The sequence below is a fragment of the Tenrec ecaudatus genome, chromosome 13, assembly GCF_050624435.1.
Source record: "Tenrec ecaudatus isolate mTenEca1 chromosome 13, mTenEca1.hap1, whole genome shotgun sequence".
NCBI classification, from domain to species: Eukaryota; Metazoa; Chordata; class Mammalia; order Afrosoricida; family Tenrecidae; genus Tenrec; species Tenrec ecaudatus.
Genome location: NC_134542.1, coordinates 6,095,054 through 6,101,053, shown reverse-complemented (window position 1 = coordinate 6,101,053; position 6,000 = coordinate 6,095,054).

Genomic DNA, 6,000 nt, shown 5'->3' with positions numbered 1-6,000 from the left:
GCCATCGGTGTGTCCATGTTTGGGCGGCTAAGGCATCTGCTGATGAGCATTTAGGTCGCACTTTTTGGCAATTGTGCCGGATCCTTTTTAGGCACATTTCAGAAATCTTCTTTTCTTTGTGGCTGAAGATCTTGAATGACCTGCATTCTAAGGCAAGTTGATGCCAACTTCAATTCTAACAACATACGCGCAATTCTGAATCTGTACCATTCCTATCACCCACCTTTTGTTGTTGATATCACTAATTATACAGAGCCCTGGTCTTGTAGTGGTTATGCATTGTTGTCTGATACCCACAAAGTTAACAGTTCAAAACCACCAGTCGCTCCTCAGGAGACAGACAGGGTTTTCTACTCCTGTAAAGAGTCACACTCTCAGAAACTCACAGGGGAAGTTCCGCCCTGACCTATAGGGTGGCAGTGAATTGGCATTGAGTCAGTGGCAGTGAGTTCGAGGTTTTTTGTTTGTTTCTCAAAAATTATTTCTTTATGTGTCTTGTGCTGTGTAACAATTTTTCTTGCCTTTTACATATTTGCTATTTAAAAACATCAAGGACAAAACTTGAGGATTATCCCATATGAATACCTAGCCCTTGTCTTTCTCCATTCACTTTCCTTGATCAAAGATCTTTCTTTTGATGTATATCTCTGAATTACTTTCTTGTATTTTTTCCCCCTCTACAGAGTATTTTTTTGGAGGGCAGGTCTGGTGGACATAAAGTCTCTGTGCTTTGGGTTGCCTCTGATTGTTTGCATGCTCTTTCTTGAAGGATAACTTGCCTGTCCATGTTAGTCTAGGTTGACAGTCCCCCCAACTCCACCAGCCCTTTAAATACACTATTCCATCAGATTCTGAACTCCACTTAGTACTTAATCTTTGGAGGATCCTTTGTATACAACTGTTTGCTTCTCTCTCTTTGTTTTCATAAGTGTATGGCCTTTCCTTAAAAATTTTTTTTAGTTTTGTTGGCACATAATCCACATATCATAGAATTCAATCATATCAAGAAGAATTATATAATCACTACCCCAATCCGTTTTAATTTCCCTTTTTCATGGTTACATTTATTTTAAAATGAGTTGTGTAATCACTATTAGTTCTAGTGCTCCATCCCCTCACCACCTTCTTTATTTATTCTCCAAATCCCCTTTGCCTCCCTATCACCCTTCCCATCCCTGCATCCTCTACCAACCCTTGCATCAGTTATCATCTCTATGCACTTACTCCTTATGTGCATCACAAAATGGAAAACCTAACAGAAACAAAACACAAAAACAAAACAAAGTGGTAAGTGTCAAATAGTAATACAAAGATAAAAATACATTAAATGAGTAAGAAGGAATAGAGCACTCCATCAGTATTTATAAGGCCACGGAAGAAATTTTTGTCATGGAACAATCAAGAAACACTTGTACCTAGAACAATTTCAGGTTGGGTTGAGAGTGAGGTCAACTGTCCTAAGTTCAATCCACTATAATCACGGTTACTATGATCTCCATGGGAGAGTCCAGCTGTTCTAGGTCCTTGCCTGCGTCTAGAGGGGATCTGAAAGTGGCTTAATCTGACTAGATACTCTACAGATCAGTTTTGGGTTCCACTGCCCTCTATAGCCTTCTTCAAGTTGGGTGTTCACAATTTAGGCTCTGATACTGTTCCCTTTGTCATATTTGAATTTTGATATTGTCTTTGAATCACACAAGCTGCTGTGCTTCTTCCATGTGGACTTAGTTGACTCCTTGCTTAGATGGCTGCTTGTGTGAATACAATTCTTTAAGACCCCAGACATTGTTCTGATTGATAGCCGGCACCATCTGCTTTCTTCACCACACTTTGCTGTAACACCCTTACCTTCAGTCATCATTTCATACAGGTGAGTATCGATTAGGGCCAGGTCACCAGAACCAACTGTTCTTGGTAGGGACTAGAGTTCAGTGGGGCCCCAGAATACATCTGCTTGTCCCTGGGATATGCATGATTCAGGTTTACTTTGGCGGTCATATTGTGACAAAATCAAAACCTCCTAAGACCAACTACTCCAACAGCAGTAACAAACCAAGTAGCAGACAACAAAAAACAACCAACCAACTAAAACTAAACAAATTAAACACAGGAAAACAAACCCCCAAGGTCTTTATTTTTTTTTTGAGATCCTAACTCTCATGTGGACTGGAGTAGAAATCTCTGCATTTGTTATACCTGGGATGCTTAGCTTCTCAATTTTGTAGATTCATGTCCTTCCTTACATTGGTGAAATTTTCTATAATTAGTCTTTCAAGGATTGTTTTCCCCGTCTCGTGTTTGCTCTCATTTCCGTCTGGAACTCCCATGATGCGTATATTAGGCCCCTTGATGTCCCTTAATTCCATTATACTGTGGTCAGTTTTCTTAAGTCTCCATTTTTGTGGCTCTTCAGCATCATAGTATTTACTATCTCACTTGGTGTTCCAATTCTTTGTTCAGCCTAATGAAATTTTTGGTAAATACAATTGTGTTCCTCAGTTCAGTAATGTCTCTTTGAGTTGCGATATTTCTTCTTTAAGATATTAATTTTGTTCTTGCATATTTTCTTTCTTTAGATTCTTTGACTATTTCCCCCTTTGTTATTTAATGTTTAATGCTGTCATATGATATTATTTTCATGACTAATTTCATTCCCTTCATCATATTCTTTTAGATGGTCATTGTTGCCTTGTCATTTGGTGTTTTGTGGTTTTCTGTTTTGTTTGTTTGTTGTTGTTGTTATTGAGGTATTGTACTTTTTAAGGTGCTACCATTTTCAATTTCCCTCATGATTAGGGTCAGCTAGAGGCCTGGAAGACCTATGAGGTATGAATGACCTATACGGAATTATCTGACCTGATCTATTTCACCAGTTATAGGCAGATGACTTATCCTCACCCAAACTGATCCATTCTATCAATCATATCAAGGACAATTAGAGATTTGGATGACCAATTCCAAATTACCTGATATTATTCATTCCAGAGGTCTCGTCCAGATAACTTATCGACTGATAACACTTCAAACGATTGTGAGGTGCACAAGGCATGGATCACAAGACCAAACATTATGCTGGAATAGGGCCAATCGGGATGCAAGAATAAGGGCCAGCATAGGGGTGAGGTGAGTCCTATAGGTTGCAATGTCATGCTATCCTCCTTAGACACGGTCAACTTCCTTAAATCATGAGGTGACTCACTTTGTGAGTGAAGTGTGCTTTGCTTATTAAGTCTTTGCTCTGCTTCCTGTCTTTTCGTACGGTCTTGCGTTGCTCTCTGGTGCGTGCCGCTCCCTCTGTTGTGGTGGCCAAGCACTCGCAGGAAGCTTCCTAGCTGTGCTCTGAGGAACCACATCCCGGGGACATCGGCTTTCAATATGCCACTCTCACTGCTCGGTGCTTTTACCAGCGCTACTTTTTGCAGGAAACTCTAGGATGTGTAGAATTTTTGTCTTTGCTCACTATTTTCTCTCCTTCTCTGTGATGATCCTTTTATTTCTTTGGTTAATTGGAATCTGAAAGTTCCAGGATCTCATTTTTCAACTTTCAACTCTTCCAACCACATCAGAGAATATGCTGTGCCAAGACGCAGCCATGGCACCACCGCTCCAGTGAGATGTTATGTACTGAGTCATGCTGTCCCCCGGGGACATGGTCCTCTCTCTGTTGTTAGTACTCCATACCTTCTCTGTTTCTGTAATCACATTTTTATTTGGAAAACCCACAGCCAGCGAGTCTCCTTTGGGGCTGGGTATGGATCTCCAGTTTCAACCAAGGTTTCCTTCTCTGTTCTCTGGTGGGTGCTTAGAGCTGAGCTGGCACTCGGGGGAAGCTCAGGCAGATTTGCCTCCATTTCAGGAGGAGGGCAAGGTGTGGCACTCCTGAGAAGGATCCATGAGATCTGTGTTGAGGGTCTCACAGCCCCCGTGGCCCTGTGGTCGGGGAAAGCAGTCTCCACACAGGCGACCCACCTCCTGACCCTGTTGTGGGGAACCTTCTGTAGGAATTTGTATCAGCCCAACAGCCGACACCTCCTGGCTCAGGGAGGGAGAGTCACACTCGAAACGGACCCCAGGGTGGTCGACCTTATGTGTACGGTAGGTCTGACAGCATCAGCCTTTCTTTCTCACCCGATTATTGGAGGACCACGGGGGTGGGGGTGGGGGAATGAAGCTCACGCAGTTGTGCTTTGCTATTGTGCTATGCTTTTCTCCCATGGAGCTGGGCTTAATACAGGCGACAGCATCCTCTCTCTCTCTTTGCATTTCTTTTCTGTGACAAAAACATCCTGGATTTCTTTCAACCTCCTCAGGGGGCAGTTTTCTGGAGCCCCTTGCTGACTAGCTGATTGTGACGCGTAGCGGCCCCACGGGGCAGGACTATCCCATAGAGTTTCCAAGGCAGTGAGCTTTGTGGGAGCAGACTGCCATATTTTTCTCCATTGGAATGACTGATGGGTTTAACCTTGCAAACTTTGGGTTAGCAGTCAAAGACTTAACCACTGCACTTCCAGGACTCCTTCATTTTCAGAAAACTAGATCCCGGTCTCTCAAGGCTACTAGTTCCACCTTTGTCATTTTCACCTCTTGTTCCAGAATTGTCTAGATCAGTGGTCTTCAACTGGGGGTGGTTTTAAACATAAAGTATGTGCTTATGAATGATCACAATAAATGTCTGTTTTTTTAAAAAAGAAACACACACACACTTCCACACTCTACCCTCACAAGAAAGTATTCCCCTCCCTAGGAATGTCTTAGTGCTGAAGTTGAGAAACCTTGTCCTAATTAAATTCCATGTCAGCAAACCCTGTCCTAATTAAATTCCATGCCAACATAATGGACTTTTCCCCATCAGGGCTGCCAGCTGGGACATGTGCGGGCAGCAAGAATTCTGTGCCCAGTCTGAGAGCATCCTGCTTCCCTACAGAGATCTCTGCAAATAACAGACATCCCGGCTGAAATCCTGTGGGGGAAGGGCCAGCCCCCCACAACTAATTGCGGGTTTGATAGGCACAATTGTATGAATTGAGGTATATAAAGATTATAGTAAAGTCATAAAGAGCATGAGAGATAAAAGAGAGATCAAAATAATGGAGTCAGACACGTTTCATGGTAGCATGCTCACCTCAGCCCCACTTGGTGGTCCATGTGGAGAGGGGGAGGGGGAGAGGATAAGGGGGGAGCCTGAAAGTGAGCTCTTTATTGCTAACCCAGGCCTATATACCTTTGAGGGGGGCATGCACGCCCACTAATTACAGGTAAAGATATACGTCACAGGAAGGGGTTGCACTATAGGTTACACAACAATAAGAGTGGGACAATCTTGGGATGTACATGCAATAGGAAGAGGAGGGATTGGGGGTACACATGTGACAAGATCCTAGATTCAGGATGGCAGCCTAACTTTGGATGTCACTGAGCAGGTTTGACCTGCTCTCTGCATCTCCATAGAAACCATTTTCAGTAGGGTGTCAACTCCACCTACAGGAACCAAGCTAATGGTCTCAAGCCTTTAGGGAGAAGTAGTACATTGTCCTTAACAGCAGAGAGTGGGGCCTATCAGTGGTGGAACCAGATAGTAGTCTGGAAATGGCTGCCTTCAGGGAGGTAACTTGATCATTTGCTATTTGTTACAAGCAGTGTCCTGTCTAACATATATTTGGGGGAGAAGACTTGGGAGAAATCTTTCTGTTTCCCACAAAATCCCAACATGTATGGGTTGAGCTGAAGATGCCCTGCTGGGTAAATCAGGGAGCACGACTCCAAAATGCCAAGTCATCCTTCACAGGCACTTTTGAAAACAGGACAGAAGCCAATGTCCACAGGCCTTTAAAAAGTTGCTTTCTCTTCAAAACTGTGTCTATTATCTTCATGCCCAATGACCTTGGAGATTCCAACCGTAGGAGATTTGGGCCGCAGGGTTCCTGTGAATGAGGAATCATGGAGAGTGGCTTCACACTATGGTGAAGGAGGGCTAAACATAATGTATTTATAGTAACATTG